The sequence below is a fragment of the Alligator sinensis genome, unplaced genomic scaffold, assembly GCF_000455745.1.
Source record: "Alligator sinensis unplaced genomic scaffold, ASM45574v1 scaffold1099_1, whole genome shotgun sequence".
NCBI classification, from domain to species: Eukaryota; Metazoa; Chordata; order Crocodylia; family Alligatoridae; genus Alligator; species Alligator sinensis.
Genome location: NW_005842903.1, coordinates 354,637 through 378,058, shown reverse-complemented (window position 1 = coordinate 378,058; position 23,422 = coordinate 354,637). Strand labels below are relative to the sequence as shown.

General features: G+C 41.5%; 1 long non-coding RNA gene across 1 annotated transcript in view; it reads left to right on the top strand.

The window, feature by feature from the left end:
• The first annotated feature begins 14,353 nt into the window (after positions 1–14,353).
• Positions 14,354–23,422, top strand: part of LOC106722941 — an 18,498-nt gene continuing 9,429 nt past the window's right edge. The window contains exons 1-2 of the long non-coding RNA XR_001358951.2: positions 14,354–15,061; positions 16,605–16,707. This is a non-coding gene — a long non-coding RNA (uncharacterized LOC106722941). The remainder of the gene's footprint in view (positions 15,062–16,604; positions 16,708–23,422) is intronic.

Here is a 23,422-nt window from a genome sequence, read left to right as displayed (position 1 = left end):
TGGGAGGTGGTAACAGGAAGACACAATGACATGTACATTAGTTGCTAATTTTGGCTCCAACTATCTTCTCTCTCAGGATGCACTATGCCGACCAAAAAAAAAAAGCTGTGGAGGATGAGGGAACAAGTGTTCTTTGCCAAGGAAGTTGACTGGTTGGAAGGTGTAAATCAATCTTTCTGAAATTTGACATTTGTTTTTGAATCTTCTCTGTCCCTTTCGTTGTCTATACACATGCTCCAGGGTGAGGAGGGCACATTTTAATTAGAACAGCTCCTGGATAGCCACTCTAAAATGCTGCAGCATCACATGTCTTCAGTGTCCTGCATCTCAACGTGGCTGCAGGGGTGCTTTAACTAAAGCTCGTTTGATGAGTTAATCAAGTCTGCTCCAATGTATTCTACTTAAAACATGTTGGACCATGTGCATAGGCACCCTTTGTGGCTAAGTAGCACCTTACTTTGAGAAGCTGCATTAAAATAAGATGCAACTCAGTGCGAGTAAAATTGATAGAATATGCAGATTAAAGGCCCAGTTCTGTATGCCAGACAGTGAGAAAAGATACTGAGCACCCTCAGAGAAATGTGCATATTCCAGGTGGTGAAGGTTTCCTTGGAAATTCATTACTTCAAGAGATTCTAGATGTGTTTTTACTATTGAAACCATGAACAATATTCCTAAATTAATTTGCAATTGGGGGGGAGGGGGGGGGGCAGTGGATTCCTGAAATTGCTGTTTAGGGCTAACTTAAGAGAGTCTTTTATCTCTAGGTTATTATTACTATTAAACTGGTTGATAATGATTAGAAAAGAAAAAAAAATGTAATAAGAAATTTACTTGATGAATTAGCCCTGTTTCTTGATTGAAGATTGTCAGTAAATAGACTACAATTTTAAGAAACTTGTTACTTCTAATAATTTTGTGCATGTTAATTTTATTTTCTGGATTGCTTGTACACTATTGGCTGTTAGGTTTACCTTGAGAAGGATGACTTCACTTCGGCCAAAATCAAATTTCATTTGCTCGCAACATGATTTTTTTTCTTTTTAGTCAAATGGATCTCAGCAGTACTTCTGAGTGAATGCAGTGCAAATGGTTTTCCATGGAGAAAATGATGTGAAACATGAACATAATAAGGAGTGGAACACAGCTGAAGAGAAATTTATACCATATTTATTCCAATATAATATGAGGTTTCCCCCTCCCCAATCCATATGGGGGGAAGCCCCTCATCTTACATTCACACAGGAGGAAACTGCATTAAATACATTGGCTATCTTTGAAATACTGCTGAAAGCAGCATGTGCTCAGTAATGGAAACCAACTATGAAGTTGATTAAATGCAGCCAACATGGAGCATTGGAGCAGACATGCTGCTGGGAACCTTTTATTTTTTTGAGAGTGGCATCCTATGTGCAAGCACCAGATTCAAAAGTGTTAGAGTTCAGATGCTTCCTAGTCTTGCATGCTCATAGCCAAATGCTAAGGAGCAGCTAAGGGAAAAGTGTGAAAGCAGTCCCCCATGATAGGTTAGTAGAACCCATCTGAATGAGACATATGGTAGTGCCTGTTGAGTGCAGTCCTGAGTGGGGGGCTAATTAGCACATGGATCCTTTGTGGGGGTATCTGGAGTACACGCACATATTGAGCAACGTTGAGTTGTAGAGTCACCGTGGTTTGAAATGCTGTTGACTCTTCTGGGGCCCAGCCCAATGAACTACATGGTAAATCATGAGCCTTTTGGTTTTGGAGTAATATGTATAGTTTACCCTCTCTCTAAGTAGGTGCTAAAGTGCTACTTAAAAGTGTCTTTAAGCACCTGTGCTAAAACTTGCAGTAGTTTCCAAAAAAGATAAAGTGCACCATCTGGGAGAATTAAGTCTATGGGTGAGAACTTAGTGTTTACAAATGTTTATTTCAGGATTAGATTTTTAATATTTGTTCTTCAGTTCCATGTGCTCAGGGAGTGCAGAGTCTGACAGTAAGGAAGGGGGAAGGGGCTGCAGAGGGAAGAAGTTGGGGGGTAGAGGGCAAAGGGGCTACCTCCCCCCCCCCCAAGTTAATTTTCCCTGCTATAATAGTGGGAGTTTGACAAATTCAAGACAGACTTCCAGTAATAAGATGGTATACGTGGAAAGTTCTGTCAGATTTATAAATTTTCCATATATAGAGTCTAATTATTGGGGGTGTCAGCTTATAATCAGGATCATCTTATATTCAAGTAAATACAGTAGTTAGAAATCACCAAAATGTTTGCATACCATTTTCCTCACTAATTGTCTAGTTACTGAAAGATAGTTGGTGGCACCTGATGTGTGCTGTGTAAAATGAGTCTGCTGGCCTAGTGTGAATTCCCATTGCACATATACCCCTCTTCAAAATCACCATCATGGTTTATGGTAATTGTTAGTTGTGAATAGGCATAGAATCTCATCAGTCCTTTCTCCTAGGTTCAGTTCTTCTTAGGTCTGCTTTGGGGAACGTTATAAAAGCTTGCACTGCTGATCTTCTTGCCAGACCAACTGTTATGTAACTATAATGCCAGTACTAAAGTCATTGACGATATAGTATGATAGCTTTTCATGATCACTATTTGCAGGTGCATTCACTCTCTCTTTTTTTGTTTTGTTTTACTATTTAGGGATCATAGGGGTCTCATTCTCTAGATAAAACCATGACTATTTTGTGCTCATAAATAGTGAGATTGACAGTTGAAGACTTACATCTGCTCTTTATCTACAGAAGCAGACTTTTGTTTAGTAATGATTTTTATTAGACCAACTATATAGATTATAAGATGTTTAGACAAGCTTTTGGGCACAAAATGTCCTTCCTCTGGTCTGTGAAAGAAGCATATATGGCTTATTTAGTTGGTCCAAGAACAGCATGCAGTCAGAGGTATGCTAGGAAGTATTTCGTCTAGCACCCTGAATCTTCTTGGATTCTGCATTTTGATTGGCTTGATGGATGGACAACTGAAACTGCAGGTTGGAAACGGGCCAGGAGACCCATCTGCTAAAAGAGAGTGTTGTCTTTCTAATTACAGTGTCAGCAGAGTCTGGAGATAATGACATACCTTTTCTCCTATGAATATTTTCATGAACGTTTTATGTCTCGGGAGACCCCCACAATGCCCGGCTAAATTGGGTCATGTATACGTATATAAAGGAAAGAGCAAGAAATGGGAACGTGTTTCAGTATTATGATTAAAACTCCTTTCTTGAAGCCATTTGCAAAGCAATGGGATCTGACATCTCTCACAAGTAAAACAGGCACTTGAGTTCAAGACATCCCTGTATTCTCTCTGTGTGCACCCGTGTGCATTTGAAGTCTAATGCAGTAATGATATTGCAAATTGGATCTGATAATGGGAGCTTCTGTACCTTAGTTATATTATATTTGTATACTTAGTGCATAAACAGTCATCTCAGAATGTTATATTAAAGTACTAAAACCTTTTTCTTGAAGGTTGATTATTATACTTTTAACCTGCCCTTGTATTACCCTTTCAACCAACTGAGTACTGTTTATATCTCATGTTGGCTTAATTAGTCTTGATTCTAGCTTTTGGCAATTTCACAATTGCAGGGTACCTGCTTTTGAGCAATGACATCTCTCGGTTTGCTGGAAAAAATTGTCAATATGTTGAGCCCCAGCTCAAGTCTGGGATCGTGCCCGGTATGCAAAAGCCAATAAAGATACCAGGGGTGAAAGTATAAAGATTTATTGCTAGCAATACAAGGTGCAAGCGGAATAATTTCACGTAACAAGCACACAGATTCTTAATTCTAAGCATCTTTTATACAGGAGTATTGGACCTTCATAAGCATTCTTGTTTGCTAATTGGTTATAAGGGAGTGATGCAAGGAGTTCTTTACTGAGCATGTCTCTATACCTGTGTTTTAGCTATGTATCTCATTTCCATACATGTATGTTTCATTAGCATACTTTCTCCCCACCTAGGGGTGTGAATCTTAATATTTAAATCAGCTCTTTGCCCTAGTCCACTAATTCTGTTTTTGTTTTCAAGCCTCCTTTATCTAAGACTGTCTTCTCCTTATCATTGCAGTTGGGCATTAGTTACATAACAGAGACTTTTGCTTGGGCTATGTGTAGTGGTTTCTAGGTCAAACCTGACAAATACAGCGATAATGATAAAGGGGCCTGAAGTGCATTTATACAGGTCACTTCCAAACAAATAGTTGCATTTCTGTTGTCTTTAGGTTAGCAGATAGACAGTTTACTACAGTATATGCAGTCAATACTTACAACTAATTAAATACCGGTAAATCAAGAAAGGCAGTTTTACTCTGTGACCTCTGTGTTTGCAGTAATTCTGATTGCCCTAATTCCCAGTGCTCAAAAATATTCTCCTCTAGCAGTGGCACTAAAGGAATTCCCTTATAGCATTTCATACAAAGCTCTGATTTCTTATTTTGCACAAATAATCTTTCTTTCAGTGATAACATGAAATGGATTAGCTCTTAAATATTGTTTTTCAGATCAGGTGGTCACCTTTTTTGGCACAGGATTAGTGGGTCAAGTAACTAGAATGAGCCTTTCAAGCTACATATTATCAACATGCTCCCTGCTAAGGTGTGGTTCCTTTGGTGCTGAGCATCTTTAGATACAGTTTAACTTCTTAAAAGCCAGGGACAGAAATTACAGACAAACCAGTATAAGTGATCGGAAACCGGTTCAATTCTGATGGATGTAATATCAGACTGAACTGATTTAGGTTAAATCACTTTATCAAAATTTCATCCTAGATCCCCTCCAGATTCAAGTTAACTCACAGACCCCCAGCATCCCAGGATGCTTTGCACCTCCCCTTGCAAACCCCACTTCACAGGACGGGCAGGCTGGCTTTGGCCCAAACTGTCTGCTGAAGCCGAGCAGGGAGGCACGCTCTAGTACCATGGTGGGCAAACTGCGGCTTGCAAGCCTCATGTGGGTTGCCGGCATGGCTTTTGTGGCTCTCCAGGGCTTCTCTGCTGAAGTCCTGCTCACTTCTCCCTGAGGAGGCTCTGGGGGACACCAGGCTGTTGCCTTGGGTAGAAGTAGGTGGGGCTTCGGCGGGGCTTTGGCAGAGAAGTTCCCCCTCCCAGCAGCAGCTTGGTGGTGCAGTGCGGGGAGGGGGTGGTCACCTCCACCCTGGGTTGCTCAGCACCCTCCTTCCCCCAGCTTCAGTGGCAAATTGGATGTGGTTCCCAGGGTGAGTAACTCTGGCCACCCCTGCTCTAGTGCCCCTGCCTTCTGGCCTGCACCACTGAAGGCATTTGGCTACATTTCCAGAATCAAAAGTGAATGTCTGGTCACTTACTTATCATTTCAATCTACGCAGCTTAGACTAACTTGCAAATATTGAATCGATTCAGCCTTGGGCTTTTTGACTGTCTGTACTTTTTAAGTGTTTCTTAAAGTGAAACATAGCTGCAGTAAAACAGTTTGCAGGCTTCCTGTCATAATAGATCAGATCCTTATATCCAGTGATCAGAATGACTAATCTGCTCTCTGTCTGTGTACTCTTGACCCTTGCTATGTTACAGGCCTCCTTGTATAGTCCTTTAAGATTGCTTGCACAGCAGCACTTTGATGGGTTTTCACTATTTCCCACTCCATGTTGATTCTTGTATTAAGGTTTCATGCAGGGTGCAATGTTAAGGCCTCTGTGCTTATTTATGTGGATGTCTTCTAATATAAATACAAGTAAATGATTAGACAAACACACTGAAGATCCAGCTTGAACTTTTAATCACTCGAGTAGTGAAAATAATTTACTTTTCAGCTTTTTTAACTGTGCTGATTGTATGATTATTATGAAATGTTATTATTCATTTTGCTTTTCTGCAACTTCTAGTTACATTTTTATAATAAATATGTGTCTTTGTTAATTAAAATTTAACATGCACATATAAGGCTTTATATTTCTCCTGATAATTTTGTTGATCTTTGTAGTTCACGCACAATAAATATTCAACCTTTAGAAAAAATAAGGTTTAGAGGCCCACTCTACACATGCAGGTAAAGGCACAACTGGATTTAATGCATGATCCACGCAATCGCACCTTCTGTCATGCCACAGTGTATGGCAGGAGGCGTACTTGTGGGATTGAAAATTAGATCCAATCGCACCTTATTGCTGGTGTAGGCAGAGCCCGATCCTAGGCTCCTTCTGCATTGGCAAGAAGCAAACTCTTGTGGCTGGGAGTCCCGACATGCAGCTGGGACTGGGAGCCCCATTATGTGTGGGGCTTCCAGTCCCAGTTGCACATCTGGGCCTGAGGGAGTTTCACGCATCCCCTGAGCCTTGGAGATCATGGCAGCTGGAATCTCCAGGGCTCATGGGTTTCAGGCAGGGCACAGTGCACTGCTGTGGCTGGGAGCGCTGTCAGCTGATGGGGTTACCAGCCGTCAGAAAGGTAAAATGGGTTGTGGTGGTGCTTTTTTTTTTTCTTTTTCTTTCTTTTTTTTTTATCTTGGGGACAGCTGCTAAAGGGAGAGAAGGTAGCAGCTATGTAAATTGCATACATTAATTATTTAAAAACATAGTTGAATAATGTTATGCATTGCTAACTGTAAATATGATTTTTAAAGACAAGTTTGAAGCTAGATACATTTACTGGACAATAAAATGGAGAAAGTAGCTAATAGTCTACAGGGTTGTCCAACTAGCAGCTCACAGGCCACATGAGTCCCGCAAGTGGCTAATTATCAGCTTATGGGCTCTAGCCTGGGCTCTGTTCCTCTAAGCACTGTTGCAGCTGGTATCTCTGAGCTCCCACTCTATCCTCCAGCTTCCTCCCCCTGGCCCTGGGGATGGAGTCAGGAGTACAGCCTATGAGGCACGAAAAACCGACTGCCTGTGCAATACGGGATCCAGAAGGTCCTGGGGGCTCTTAACCCATCTGGCTTTCATGGTTTGTGGTCCATGCTTGCTCTGAAGTTGAACAGCCCTGGTGCAGAGTGGTGCAAACAAAGTAGCCTAAGCCATGCATCTGGCCATTTATAGATGCAGGGCTCCACCTCTGCAGCACAAGTTACACAATTGGAGCATACACAATCAATTTTGCTGCCATTATTTATGTTTTGTAGTAGTTAACTGCAATAATTGTTAAGAAGTTTGCTTAAGGTGTTTGACATGAACACAGAGATGCAACCTGGACATTATTCAGTGATGTTCTCTCTTGATTCATCTTTCATGCTAAGGCATTTATGCACATACCTTTTTGTCCCATGATGGGCTAGAGATCTGGCAGGTCAGAGCAGACTTGATTAATCAAGTCTGCTCCACATGCAAGCTGATACAACTGCATGTGAAACAGTGCAGTGTGCATAAGCAGGAAAATGCTCATCAGCGTGCAGAAAATGGCAGCAGCGCGTTTTTGAACTAAAACCTCTGTGTTTTAGTTCAAAAGCATGTCACCACCATTTTCTCAGCGCTGATGCACATTTTGCCACTTATACAACTGTATGTGCTGCAGCGCCAGGTGCATTTAAAAGTGCCTAGCGCTGTGGCGCAAGCATGTCTACAAATGCCCATGATAGTCAACTCCATTTCCCATACATTAATCCCACCTTAAATACCTGTAAAATTGCCCATTTGTTGGTCAGACAAGTTCGAATGCTCCTGTCAAAGATGGTGATGTCACTCTGTGTTTAGCATTGTTTATTTCATGGACAGCTCACAGAGGGAAGGAAATTTAGTCTGTGGGTAGCAGCACCCTTTCTTCTGAACTTGGTCACCAACGCAGAAATATTTCAGAGGTATGAATATGCACCATGGCAACCACTGCATCAGTCTCTCCCTCTCATTTTTGGAGAAAATCTTCTGAAATATAGCAACATTCAGTAATGATCACAAGATATGTCAATTTGTATCAGTTGTTTTTAGGATGGCTGTTTACTGTAATCTAAAGGGCAAAAGTAACAGTAATACAGGGATTTTCGTATTCATTGTAATAATTAGAACTTTAACAATCTCTTGTCAGTGTGGTAGATATATTGTCCTTATTGTTTTACTGCTGGGAAACCGGGCAGAGAGGCAAAGCTTGTTGGATACCACAGCAAGAATAACAGTTTGAGTCAGGATTAGAGGGTAGTACTTCCTGCCTCCTGGACTTTAGTTTGCACTGCTAGCCCCCACACCTCTCTGTTCTGTCAAATAGCACCTCCCTCAGTAGAAACAAGCAAGCATGCCATCGCTGCCCTGTTTTTAAAAGCCTGTTTCCAAAAGGTTTTGAATGTCTCCCTAACCCTTCAGAAACATAGGGTCCGTGTTAGAGATTTGGGGGCCCAGTACATCCTGGTAGCTCTCTCACCCAAGTCTCATTTTACAGACAGGAAATAGGGATCTGATTTTAGGGGACCTTCCAAACTGTTTATTTTTTTTGGATTTTGTATCTATTTTTAATATTTTAAAAGAAAATAATTTTTTTCAATTGAAGAACAAAAACAAGAATTTACAAGACTGAAAAATTCTGGTAGTTGAGGGGCAGCAGACTTGTCACTGTGAATGCAGTGACATAGATGTGACAGGTCTTTTCAGTAGGACTGGGAATTTTTCCTTTAAAAGATGTTAGTGGGGGGTTAATTAGTTGTTCTTTCTGGGTTAATGAACAAGGTGCAACAGACTGTAAACATGCAATCAGTCCTTGTTATGGAGAACAGGTTTGATATTTTTTTTTTTTTTTGCACACGCTCCTTTGTTCACATGAGCTTTATCTTGTGATGTTTTCCTTAGCTGAACCATATTGGACATTTTTTTTCTTTTTTAAAGATATGAATTAGGAAAACAAAGGAAACATTTAAGTAATTTTTAAAAAATCACCTAGGAGTGTGGATATGAAAATTCACTGTTCTTAACTAAAATACGCTTGAAGCTTTTAGTATAATTAACTCAACCACATAATTGTGATGGTCCAAATGCTGCCATCCTTTCTCAGCCTAAGGATCAGCTGATCTAACTCCTCTGAAGTCATTTGGAATAGGATGATCTTCAGTGTAATGCACCAGAAACTTATTTTTAAAGTGCTTTACAGCTGTATGCAAGTATCCTGAGAACAATTTTTAAAATTCTTTATGTTTGTTTACTTCACATATCCTACTTGGGTTTTGCATGAGCTTTAAGTTTGACCCATCCTTTCTTTTCATGCAAAAATGAATAGATGCACCACAGTCATGCTCTTTACAATTTCTTGGGCAGCAGAAATATATGGTGCATATATATTGCAGTTCTACCTTCCATTTAGCACGAATGAGGTGTAGAACTAGACAAATTACCTTGGCTTCTCTAAGACTGCCCCAGGATACCACTGTTGGTTTTGGTGGTGTATTATGATGCAGTCACTTGCCCAATCAATAGGGTCCATCAGGCAGTAACAGCATTTGGTTATCATCAGACTGTTTGGAGTCTTAGTTGAAAGTTTTCCTGTCCCATCATCCAGTATTCTCTACTATAGATGCTAACTGAAAACAGTGATGGGGAGAGAAGAGGTTATAGAGGCTACAATGGATAGATACAACTGCTCCTTTGGCAGGGTAGTCAGGTACAGACAATACTAATTAATTATTAGGAGAATTATTGCAAATTAGTGACTTTTGCAAAATTGCAAGCAAGTAAACAAATGCATTAAAGGAGGCAGGAATAATGCATCCTAAAATGCACGTGGTTCATTTTATTGCAACAGATGCAGTTCAGTTAATCATTTATAAGACTTTGGAATGTACCAATCAATGTACTGTAGTCTATATTGCAAAAGCAAGATGAGCTTTTAATACAATGGGGCTATACCCTCTGCTTGCTGGAAGTGGAAATTGAAATATTTTTAAAATTAACAAATGCTAGTATGGTGATTTAGCAAAGTCCAAATTAATGAGATGTGTTGCGTTTATAAATAGGATGCTTTGAGAAGCAATTGTGAAGCTTGTATTCCAATCTGTTACCGCAAGGGGACAAGACATGACTAGGGGTTAGATTAACTCCTGGGGTTTGCAAATGTAACAAGTAGATGTAAAGAAAGCAGGGAGGAAATGTAAGAATTTTACTGTATAAAATCGTTACCCAGGAGAGCGGACCCATTGTCAGCAAGCTCCTTGTCTCCGCAAGTTTGTGAAGCGTGGCTAGTCTCTCTTTTTTTCCCCCTCTGGAAGGACTTCTACAGGCTGGTGAATTTCTGAAGGAATCAGTCAGCCATTTCCTTAAGTCAGCAAACAGAGTGGATATATCAATTGTGTAAAGCAGAAACCAGAGTTCTATATCTCAAGAAGAGATATCCTGCAAGTGTGTGTTTCTTGGAAGAAAATAAGGCACAATGTAAAAATTGCACTGAAGATGGTATTGAGCTGAAGGAAAAAAAATCTCAAATTTCTTATTTTAATAGTAAATTTTGGTAAATATGTTTATTGAAACAAAGATCGTTAAAATAAGCAATTGTATATATGAGAGAGGGCTTCAGCTACAGGCTTTTTTATTTTTGTTAAAAAGCTATAAATTTTACCACTTTAGCTTTTTAAGGTGTTCAATAAGCAGGCTTCTATAAGGTTTTAAATAAACATTTTTTTTACAGAAATTCTATAGCTCTGTTAAACAATCTCTCTCTCTACCTTGTGTAATGATAAAAACATTATCAGGAAAGGAGCCTAGCTTAGTTTTATTTAGACAGTTTTTAATGGGACATTTCTTTCCACTGAGCACTTCATTCTGTCAAGAGGGTACTGAAAGAAAGGCAGTGTTAGGGCAGGCGCCTTTAGCACTTTGTTTTAAGTTGAAATGGTGATACAATATAGTCTGTGAAGATCATATGCAAGTTTGATAGGCAAGAGAAACAAACTTGTTAAATGTAACATAGACTACATGGAAGCATTACGCTTTGAATGCTCCAGGGCCATGGTGTGCAAAACAACAGATTTGGGAGTTTAATGCATAACAGAAGGATGCCAGTGGTGCTGATATCTGACACAGATATAAAACTGAAAATTGGCATTGGAAGTTTGTTTTTTTTAGCCAAATAAAACCTTGAAAACAGAAATATAATGGATGTGGTGTTATATGGGTCTTTTCAATCCCTCAGTATTTTGAATGTCCACACTTGGCACTTAAAGTTAGATTTTCAGAAATATTTAGGCACTAAAAGATGCATATAGTGCCTATGCACCTCATGGGTTTTCAAAAAGCACTAAAGTTAGGAACCTAATACAATTCATTTTAATGAGGACTAGGTCCGTGATTTATTTAGTTGCATTTGGAAAAAACCCTGGCATCTGTCTATATTTTAAGGTTTTTAAATACTTTAAAAATCTAGCTATTATCACAAAAAAGGCAGTCTAAAGTCCTGGTTATAGCAGGGTTGCCAGCATGGTTCTGGGCCAGAATCCAAGTCTATAAAGTGAACCAAAACTCAAGAGCTGAAGATTCACACCGGGGTCAGCCATCTGGAATAAAGGCTTGGCTTTATCACAGGCCACTCAAGGTCTGAGTAAGACATGTAGAGCAGAACGTTATCAGTCTGCTCAGTTCTTTCTGGCTGGCTTTAAGGATGAGGCATGGTCACACAGGAGCTGGGGTTCATATGGGGATGGCCAAACCTGGTTGCCTGATCGTGAGCTTATAGAAATAATTTCTTAACACTGCCATTAACAATCAAGTGGTATGCACCTTGGCAGTACAGTACCTTTGTCCACAGAGGGACAAAGTATTCAGTAAGAAACCAAGAGTGACATAACTTTGTAGATTAGTACAGCAGCTCTCATGGGACTAACAGTAATGCATAGCTGTAAACCATGCTATCTCAGGTAGAGACAAGAGTACCAAGTTTATCCATAAAATAATGTAATTAAATCATTTTGAATAAAAATGCGGTAAATTATTAGCTTTATATAGTTAAACATGTCCTAATTAGAATATATTAGAATATATTTTGTTTGTTTGATTGATTGATCTAGCTGTCACTAGGGGGAGTTGTTTTTCTCAGTAAGATAGCATTTTGGTTACCTTTCTCATGACAGATAAAGGGTAATACATCTTTTGCCAACATATTACCCACTCAATGACTATTTGGGCATTAAGGCAACATTTGTTCGGAAAAGGACCTGGGGGTTACAGTGAACAATAAGATGGATATGAATCAGCAACGTGCCCTTGTTGCCAAGAAGGTTAAAAGCCATATTGAGCTGCATTAGTAGGAGCGTTGCCAGCAAATCGGGGGAAGTAATTGTTCTCTTCTATTCTGCATTGGTGAGACCACATCTGGAGTACTGTGGTCAATCTTTGGCCCACCCTGTATAGAAGGGATGTGGATAAACTGGAGAGAGTCCAGATGAGAACAATGAAAACGGTTAGAGGGCTGGGGCACGTGACTTCTGAGGAGAGGCTGAGGGAACTGGGCTTATTTAGTCTGCAGAAGAGAAGACTAAGGGTGGGGATTTGATAGCAGCCTTTAACTACCTGAAGAGTAGTTCCAAAAAAGGATGGAGCTGGACTGTTCTCAGTGGTGAGAGATGATAGAACAAGGAGCAGTGGTCTCAAATTGTGGACTCAAATTGCAGCAAGAGAGGCTGAGGTTGGAGGTTAGGAAAAACTTTCTTACTAGGAGGTTGGTGAAGCACTGGAACAGGTTACTTAGAGAAGTTGTGGAATCTCTATCCTTGAGAGGTTTTTGAGGCCCAGCTTGACAAAGCCCTGGTTGAAATGATCTAGCTGGGGATGGTCCTGCTTTTTGAACAGGGGGTTGGATGACCTTCTGAGGTCCCTTCCAACCCTAATTTTCTATGATTATATGATTTGCTGTTATGGCTCTAGAATTTGTCTTGGAAAGAACCATATCATATTCAAAGACAAGGTAACCTTGGAATTTTTCAACTTCTCTTCTCCCAACTTAAATACCCTAGTTTTTTTTCAGCCTTTATTCATAGTCAGGCTTCCTAGGCCTCTAATCATCTTTGTCACTGCACTGGATACTTTCCAGTCTGTCCATATCCTTCCTGAAGTATGGATCCCAAAACTGAACATAGAATCCTAGGTGAGGCCTCATTAGTGCTAAATAGGAAGAATCACTTCCCTTGATTTGCACATGATGCTCCTGGTAATAATACCCAGTACTCTGTTGGAGCAGGGGTGCAGCCACTCTTGCCATGCAAGTTACTGCTCTTGCACCCCCTTTTATATTATCCTGGATCTACCCATGTGCAAACCTATGGGTTGTGTTCCCAGGAGCCAGAAAAAGTGAACGGGAGCATGGAGTAGTACAGAAAGAGGGTGATAACAGAAATGCCAACCAGTCTCATAAGGTTATCATTTTGGTGCAGGTGCCAGAGCTTGAGCCTTAAAAACAGCAACTTGACATCTGACTCTGGCACCTGAGTGGTAGTTTGCTGTATATCTATTTATGCCGTTGGTCTTTCACAAGTGTACCTGCAAATTCAGGGGTTGCTGCAGCTCTCCTCTGACCGTTAGTTACTTTCAGGGGGAGGGAGGGGTAAAGAAAAGAGAGCAACCAGAGTGGAGGGATAGTGCTTCTTTGGAGTCTTTATGTTGGAAGGCTTAGTGCTTGCACCTTGTCTGTGTGACTGGGCTGTAAATGCTTTGCTTGTGTCTCTTCTTAGCAATGAATCAGCTCTGAATCTGGGCTGAACATTTTTTTCCCCCTGCAGCCTCAGAGGGACCCATGCACCATGGCAGAGCTGTCTCTAGTGAGGGAATGTGAGAATGGAGTCCTGATTCAGGTTCAACCAGTGGCTCTGGGGACAAAGTGAACAGAGCTCACTTGCATAGAAAAAAATATATCGAAAACTGTTGTTTGTAAGCTTGCAAAGAACAATTTTTCCAACTATTTAGTTGGTCTAATAAAAGAGATCACATTTACCAAAATAACTTTGTCTGCCTGTAGTTGAAAAGTGGTGTTTGTTTAAAAAAAAAAAAGTGTTATTGATTTATCCCCCATATTTTTGCAGCACTGTCCTTTGACCATCTTTTACTAATGCTGTAATTTGAAATCATTACGGACATATTTCACTTCCCCAAGCAAAATGTTTTCAGGAAGAATATGTATTTTTATATAAACAAACCTGGAGGCAACAGTAAGAAAATAATCCAAATGATGACTTGTATACCTTTCTGGTAAAATATCAATTAAAACGTATGAGAAATCCTGCAAAAAAAATGAGAACTGGGTCCCACCCAAGTCTCATGTAATGGAAAAAGCTTCGAGCTGTCAGATTTTGAGAACACTTGGGTTTTTTGATAAGAAGAAATTACTGAAGAAATGAGTTTCTTCCACCCCAAAGGTACAGCCTGTAGTTTCCTATGGGTAGCAGCAGAGGGCACCAGATTAATTCCAGTGTCAGGCACCTTGCGTGAGTGTGCTATGCCTCAGGGGGACGCATAAGGAATCATTGCACAGGCTCCTCTTCAGTATGGTCAGCCTGAATGGTGAAGGGCAATCACAGCATCCCTGCAGTATTTCAGGAAGAGTGATGTACTTGGTGGGCCAAGCAGGAAAAGGAGTAGATGATTGGTCCTCAGCTTATTTGGGCTCTGCTGTGGGGGACAGGACCCAATTTCTGGAGGGTAAGATTGAGTGAGAAGGAGCTACTGTTGCTTCTGAAGGAATTGGGTGTATGTATGCTCATTTTTGAGGCCAGAAGAACATGTACCAGAACGTACACACTCCTGAGTATTGCAGCCGGTGGTGGTTTCCCTTTTTCCGTCCCTGGGACACTACATTTTCGTGTTGCCCTTAGCTCAGTCTCTTTGGAACATAGAGTGAAATAAGTGAGGATATCTTCCCTCCCCAAACTGTGTTGATTAGAAAACTATTTTGCAGATGTGAAAAGGGAGAGCTACTGGAAGTGGAAAGGAGAGCTTGATTTTGTTCAAGACACTGCATTCTGACTGGAGCCTTTAGCAGTGAGTGGGGTCATCCTAGGATGCTTTCTGGAATAGGGAGTTAAGATCTGTTTGTCTGCTTCCCTTGCAACTGTCTGTTCGTGGGCATGAATTTTTCTCTCCTTTTCCTCTTTTCATCTGGCCCCCTCTGTGATTCTAGTGGCTCCTTCCCTGAAGAGGGTAAGTAGAACTCTTTGACACACTTTTCTTTTGTTTTCAAACATTTCTTTTTTGAAAGTTGATGTTGGATTTTGGGCCTGTTCCTCTTGCCTTTTGCAGAATGGTTTTGCTGTACCAGGATATAAGAGAATGAGGATAAATAAGGGAACAGATTGTATTGTAAATAAGGGAACTGGCAGCATTCCAGCCTGCAAGGGGCTGCTTAGGACTTCTTGGAGTGGGACGCAGGGGGTAATATGCATATGAGCACCTGCAGACATGCATGTGCCAGGGAATACAGCCAGGCAGTGTGGACAGCAGCTCCTTGCAGGTAAGTCTATGGGAGGGGGAGGGGAAATGGGGGGTGGGCAGATTGAAGCCCCCGCAGTGAGGGGGAGGGAGTGAGGCTGAGGGCATTATCCAGCCGGGGTGGTGAATGAGTCCGGGGGAGGGAACTCCTGTGGAGGAAAGAGGGGGGCACATGCCCCCCAAATTTGTGTGTAGGGTAGGGGCAGATACAGGCTGCTTGCTGTGGGCTTTGGGCTTGTTGCCCTGCTGCCCTCCCCCCAGGAGCTGCACACCACCATGGTGAGGTGCCCCTTGCCTGCCTGGCAGCAGTGGGGGCGGAGGAGGTGGTGGTGTGGAGTTATGTATGTCCCCTGCTGCTTCTGGGTGGTGGGGGGGTGTGCAGACAGTGCAGGGCTCCCTGGGAAAAGGTAGCAAGGTGGAGAGCTCTAAGCCCACAGCTCGCACCCACCCCCACTGCACTTGTCTCTGCTCCAGGTGTGCCACCTTTCCATTTTCAAAGGTGGTCACCCTACTATCTGTAGAACTATGGGGGTGGGTGGGAGAGGGAGTAACCTGCCGGGGAAGGTACAGAGAACACATGCAAAGTTGTCCTGGGTCTCTGCTGGTCTCTCAGTGCATTCACTGAGCTCATATGGAAGAAGGATCTTGATCTGCCTCTTACTGAACTGAGAACTGATTGAACATGCATTCAGAAGACAGAGGGAACCTTAGCAAATAAATAAAGATGTCAATATTGTGTGTAAACCATGCTGTGTTTTCTTTCTGGAAGGTCCCTCACTTTTTAGCCTTGAACAATTAATTTTGCAAACAAGGGAAATATGGAATGACTTCACTGATATATTAGAGCTTTCAGTGTGAGTTACTAATATTGGATGCTATGTTGTAGTTTCTCCTATATGCTGCAGGCATTAAAGGAGAAATTATATCCTGTTTTTGTTAAGCCCTTGGCTACTGGGGGTTGAAATATTGGCATTCTGTTTACTTATTTGCTATTTTATTTTTTACTACTTGTTTAATTTATTCCTATTTTTATAGGTATATTTTTGCTATATGCCTTTAGCTATATTGTTTCTGCTTGCTTCTGTTTCTGAATCTATCTCCACGGTTAATATGAACTACCTTTGAATAGTTGTATTACATGTATTCTCTTATTATAAGTTTCCCCTGAAGGAAGTACAAAATGTTTTGGGTTTTTTTTTCTAATCAAGTAACAAACCAATAACTTTTTTTTTTCTGTGATGATGGTTTCTTTTAGTGGATTGTCAGTACTGGTGGCCTCTTGAACTTTACCAAAATTTGGGAGATGGCTACATGTAAGAAGAGGCTTTCCTTGCACCTTCCTAGAACAGACCTTTTTAGTATCCTTTGGGAACAAGCTTGACAACTGATGAAGAGATGAGCTAGACCAGGGGTCTAGGCACACGAGGTCATTTTGCTTGGCATGCCACGGCCAGCCCCGGCTCTGGGGAGCTGCTGCCAGCCGAGATCCTGGGCTGCTCCCAGCAGGCAGCTGGGATGCTGCAAGCCCTGCTGGGAGCAGCCCGGGCTCCAGCAGCTACCCAGAGCCGGGGTAGCTGTCGCAGCCACGGAGCCTGGGCTGGGGGGCAGGGGCCTTGGGTGGGGGGCAAGGAGCAGTAGGGCTGGGGGATGGGCCCTTTGGGTGGGTGTAAGGAGCAGTAGGGGTGGTGGGCTGGGGGGCAGGGTCTTTGGGTGGGGGGAAAGGGGCAGCAGGGCTGGGGGCCAGGGGCTCTGGGTAGGGGGCAAGGGGCACAAGCAGTGCATCCTGCCATATACCCCTTGCCCTCATTTTGTTTTTCTGCTATGCCGGCACCTTCTGAGGTAGGCATTATGGTGTTTTTTGGCAATCCGGCCAAAAAACGTTGCCTACCCCTGAGCTAGACAATCTAAATGGCCTTCATTCTAATTTGTATGATTTTTTAGGATAAAAATCCACTTTGTCTAGCCTTTTTAGCTTTGTTTCAGAATGTATTTTAGACACAGCATGTCTTAGTAATGAATGCTTAACGTTTTACTGATACACATACCATGGAACATTGATTTTTAAAAAGTTTTTTTTTTTCTTGCAGTCAGCCTTTTAAGTCTTTATACATGAATCACATCTTCTCTTCAGTATCACATTTCCCTCTTGCTGCTGAGTTCACACAATACTTTTTTGCAACTCACCAACAAAGTTCTCAAAGTCATTTTAGTTACAAGTCCATTGTCCAAGAATTAGTTCTTGAAGGTCCAGTTCTGTAGCCATATCCAGGTTGACAGAAAGACTCCATGAGATGTGAAGGTCTTCCTGCAGGGCTTTGATGGTATGACTGGGGCACTTGTGAACACCTGCTATATTTAGTTAACAGCATAATTATGGTACTGGCAGAAAGCCTGCCACTGTTGAACTGTACTGTACTTATGACTGAATGGTCGAAAGATACCTCAGCATCAGTTCTGCTGAAACTGAGGGATTTGATCTGGTGTAAATCAGTCCTATGCTTCTGACCGATTGACAGCCTCTTATATAAGGGAAGGTTATCTTATCAGCTTGCACACAATGGCTGTGTTTACATGAGCATGCACATTCGTTTTGTGGTGCCTGAAAGGCTTTTGAGGTGCTGCAAAACACACCCTGCAAGCATGATTTGGAACCAAATTTAGATACTGGGAAATCCTGGTATAAAAAAAAAAAAAAACATGTGGAAAAGAAGTGTGTGGGTACATGTACCAGCAGCATGCCCTGCCCAAAACCATAGCCTGGCCAGGCTCCACACACCCGGATCACTGCTGCTGCAGCCCCAGGAGGACCCCAGGTAAGACTGCTGGGGTCAGCCCAGGTGCTTGCCTCATCCTCCCCTTACCTAATCTGCAGCACTTTTCCCAGTGCTAACTCCATTTTTCGGGGTGTATGCTGGGGCAAAAAGCAGTGGCATGAATTTGTACCACTGCTTTTTTTCCCCCATGGCAACTGCATGCCCCTGCTCATGGGGACACAACCAATATGTACAGTTCTGAAGATTAGCAAAATTTGGATCATCCCTTTTCAGATTTCTTTAAATATACAAATTAATTTAGATTCTTTAGTCATTTTGCCTTTATTTTGCATTTATTTATTCTTATCGATAAACTGTTTTGCACAATTGTGCAAGACTTGCCTAGATTTCTACTAATATTAGGTTTAATAATAACTACTCACATTGGACTTGAAGGAGGGTACGTGAATGTTAGGGTGTTACTCAGGTAAGTGATGGATGTTGAATGTCTTTGACTAAGTATCATATTCGTTTGAAATCAGTTCATATTTTGCGATTAAAATATGCGGCACAGCTGATGAGGTCTGTTCTGTTCACTTTTAGTAGCTGCACATTTTAATCTTAGACTTTTCAGGAAAGAGATGCATATTTTGATACCATCTATCAAAAGGAGATGGGATTGATTAAACCAGCATAAGGGACTATGGGAGGAACACTTTATGTATTGAGTTTTATATATTGGTGTTTGCACTGTTAATTCCAGAACACTCAGATAATCCTGTATTTACTCAAATTCAAGACGAGTCCCACCCCCTTCCCAATTCAATATGGGGGAAGGGGTGGAGAATAGTCCCTTGTCTGTGATTTGAGTATAAGGCAGGGGGTAGGGGGCTGCTGCAGGTCTGGCTTTGGCCCTGACCCAGCGGAGCCACAGCTACTGCCCCATTACCTGGCTCTCCACTGCTACTCTTCCCACCTTTTACCCTTAGTCACAGCTATGGCCCTGCTCCAACTGTCAAAGTGGAGCACATGGTAGCTCCAGCCTCAACCCAGTTCAGTAGTGGCAGTGGCAGCAGCTTCAACCCTGGTTCTGGCTTTGATCTGGTCCTGTCCCAGGACCAGGGCTGAGGCTAGAGTTGTCATTACTGCAACTGCTGCTGCCTGAGCTAGTGCCAAAACCATGCCTGAGGGTAAGTGGTAGTGGAGGGAGGTTGTGGGGAGAAAGGCACTAGGGGGCACAGTCATGATGGGGAGCACTAAGGGCACAGGCAACAGAGAGGGCAAGTGGTGAGAGAGGGATAGGCAGTAGAGAGCAAGGTGTGGGGGGGCAAAGGGTGGCATTCAGGCAGCTTGACTCCCTTGCTACTGCTTGCCTCCTTGCTGCTTTCCCCACTGGAACAGGGGGAGGGGAGAATAAATTTAAGATGATCCTCCAATAATTAGATTTTCTACATGGAAAATTGTAACATTTATACATTTTCCATGTATAGGATTTAATTACTGGGAGGGGTGGGGCACTCATCTTAAATTTGAAATCATCTTGGATTTGGTTAAATATGATAAATTAATGTCCTTGACCCATCTACATTCAAATTTGTCTTGTCACACATATGTAGAACCTAGATATAAAACATTCTAAAAACTTCTAATTCTATCAAAGTTCTATGCAATCCATTACATCTTTTTAATTAGGAAAGTTAGTGCTGAATTTAATTTAAGTTTAATAGCAAAGAAGTGACAGAAGAACTCAGCTGTCTGCTTATGGCAATTTAAGCTGAGGCCAAATTCAGTTGCGTACTATACCAGTGCAAATCTTGAGTAACTTTTCTTTCTTCGGTGGGGTAACTACATCTTTACTCGAGAGCCTAATTTAGCCCTTACTACTAATTACAGCTTTAGCAATATTGTTCTGTAAAGCCACTGACTGGAAAGAGAACTTCACAAAGTAAAAGGAGCCGTCTTGATGAGACCGTCAGTTTAAAAACCATGGGGAAATAATCATTAGTGTGTAGATGTAAGCTAGAGGGAAATGGAAAAAAAGTGTAATCTACTGCAAAAATCTTTGACCCACGGTCGAATCTCTTGTGAACCCAAACCCTATATATAATATTGCCATTTAACCATATCTCTCACAGGCTTTTTCTGTGCTTTGTGTTACTACACTGAGGAAGCAAGAGTATGGGAGTGAGGAATAGTGTGGATCGCATTTCAAGGGCAGATGAGATCCTCTGAAAAGGTGAAAAAAGCATTTAGTTTAGAAAAGTATTGACAACAAAAGATTGCATATTTTCTACTTTTCTATCCTTCAGATAAAATTAACTTCTCCACATAAGGTGAGACTGTGATACCTGCAGAGTAAGGTCATTCTCAGTATAAGTAAGGCTGTTACCCTCTGGTGAACAGATAGAGCTAACCTCAGCAGTTTTTAACTGCCATAACTCCAGCAGATGATCTGGCTCAAGTTATTGAGATAAGCCCAATAGCAAAGGCTTGAAATGCTGGGATATTCAAGGATCTGACTTCTTCATTCCTTTGTGGTTTTGAAGACCTTGTGTTTCTGGTGTAACAGTCAATCTGTATGTCCTGTTCTGGTGCACCACTTCTGCTTTGCTTTTGCCTCTCATGTTCTACAATGCTCCAGAGCACTGGCAGCACAGCAGGACATGCCTGCAGGGCATCGAGCTAAATGAAGCACCAGTGTTAAAATAACATCAAGATTCATTGACTTCATGACAGATTTTATTCTTCGGCTACTTGAAATTCCATATAGAACAGCAGGCAGTATCCATATAAACATTATGCTCCTGCAGATGTGATTCATGTGGCCAAACTCATTTAACTTCCCTCCAGTATTATATTTAAGGGAAACAGGTTTTAAATAGTAACCAATTCCCGTCCCCCCACCTCCAAAAGGAAAAAAAAAGAGGAGAGAAACACACCACAAAATTAAAAAAAAAAAAAAATCCAACCACCTAGCAAGAAAGCACAAAGAAATAAAATGCAAGGAATCCATCCAATTACCATTGAGTATTAGATCACCAGAACACCGTAACAGAAGAAATGATCCTTATATGATATTGTTATACATTTGTTGCAATGTCATTAACTTGAGAGTAATATTTATATAGCACATTATATCTTACACATATTGTCTTCTCAGAGGAACTTATCATCTAATAGAACTAAAGATCTAGGACAACCATTTGGGGAGGGAGAAAGGTTGGACAGATTATTAATATTCAGAAGATGAGTGATGGGTTATGCGTGTTTACCTATTGTTAATAGAGAGTACCAGAGGTTCCCACATAATAGAATATAATTTATTATTCTCATTGCATAACACTTGTTCCCTTTGGTATTTCATTTACTATTCAACTTTCTTTTATATTCCTCTTCTTTTGTATCGATTTATTTTTTACATTCTAATATTCTTTGATCTTTCTGTTAAATCTTTCCTATGCGTAATGCCCTGCTTCAAACCCACTCACCAATCCTAGCCTAGCACAGTAGCTCTCGGTGTCCCAGTCTGTCCTTCAGATTCATTTTATTGCACTGTGTCTGCTCTTCTTTCTGTTTTACATTTAGATTCTGATTTTTCATGGACTTCAAAAGCCAAATACTTATCTGACTTTAATGGAGCAAAGTAGGGCCCAGAATGCACTGCTGCAGAGCTGAGAGCTAAACAGCAGGACAACTTGAGGGTATCAGATGAAATGCCCAACACTGAAAACAATTATTTTGCTAGTATATTTATCCCCTGTGGAGAACTCAGTGGCATTCTGTGTGGAATTGCAATGCCTGCCACTGTGACTGTTTGCAGGATCAGGCTCCAGGAGTAAAAGAGGATCACCTTAAGCTTCAGGACATTTCTGTAGATTATCTTAAATTAATACCAGTTTATTTCATATCTGTGCTATTAAGGAGGAGTTGAATTCGAACAAGCTTAGCTAAATGTATCAGTTTCTGTCAGGTATGATATAGGGCATATCCCAATTGGTTTCTATAAAATGGTTTAAGAAAAAAGCTGGAGGCATAATAATTTATTGCTAAATTGAGATCTTGAAAAATAAAAAATATAAAGGAAAATATCAAAAAGCTACCGGGATTTCTCATTTCAACTCTTTGTTCTCAAACATGAATATTCTGAGAACAGAATATTAATCAAAATCTTTGTTTAAGAAAAATTCCCAAAGGAAAATTAGTCTGCTCAGCTGCTAAAGTTTCTGTAGGCACCATCTTCACAGAACTGCCTGTAGCAATTTTGTATTCAACCAGAGAAGATCCTATAAATTCACATTTTTCAGAGATTGTCTGAATATACCATTCTCTGCTTTACATCCACTCTGAAAGTATGTTTCAAATTGGATACACCTATAATGCAATTTGCACAAAATCAGTATTCTCTGTTTTATTTTAATTTACTGTTTTTTGACTGTGAAATGCAAAAGCTTTTCTTTGCCTCATTACAGAATTCAGATAGATGGAGGTACATTTATTGACATTGCCCTTACATATCTTCGAAAGGTGTGGCTTTTAGTGTGCAGGACCAAAATCTTCACTTACCCATATAGTCTTAAAGGATCAAACCCAGATGTGCTCTGTTAGATAGGCAGCATTTTTCATGTGCAGCATCAAATTATGTATATACATTGGCTATTATCACTTGCGGGTGTCATAAATACATTTTCAAGGCTAGAATGGAATAGGGTGTGTGTGTGTGTGTGTGTGTATGTACAGTTTAAGGATCAGAAGCAGAGGTGCACAGATAAAGACTTTCTTGGCCAATACTGAAAGCCAGTTATTTACCAGTTATATCAGCCAATATCGAGCTGAGAACAGATTTACAGGAATGCAGCTGGGCAGCTTGAAGAGCAGCATCCTGCTGGTAAGTCTGTTGGGGAGGGGAGGGAAGGGATGTGGGGGACCAGATTGAGGTCTCCACACTGAGGGACGGAATGAGGTAGGGGTAGGTGCTGCTCAGCCAGAGCAGTAAATAGGACCCAGGGCTGGGAGCAGGACAGAACTGCAGGTTACTTGTTGGGGGAGGGGGGGAGGGCAGCTCCCTGCCACTGTGTGCGTCCCTGGGGGAGTCATGGTGGGCATGTGTCCCTCTGCATTTGTGTGCAGGGTGAGGGCAGGCTGCCTGCTTCAGGCTTGGGGCCAGGGGCAATGCCAGTCTCTTCCTAGCGGCGGGGGCTGGGCTCAGAGTGGGTAGGAGCAGTACGGGCTCAGCTGCACAGGGCAGGTGGTGGTAGCAGTGCTCGGAGGGGTGGCTAAGGGGGCCTACAGGGAATTTTGTGGTGGCTATAGCCTCCCCAAG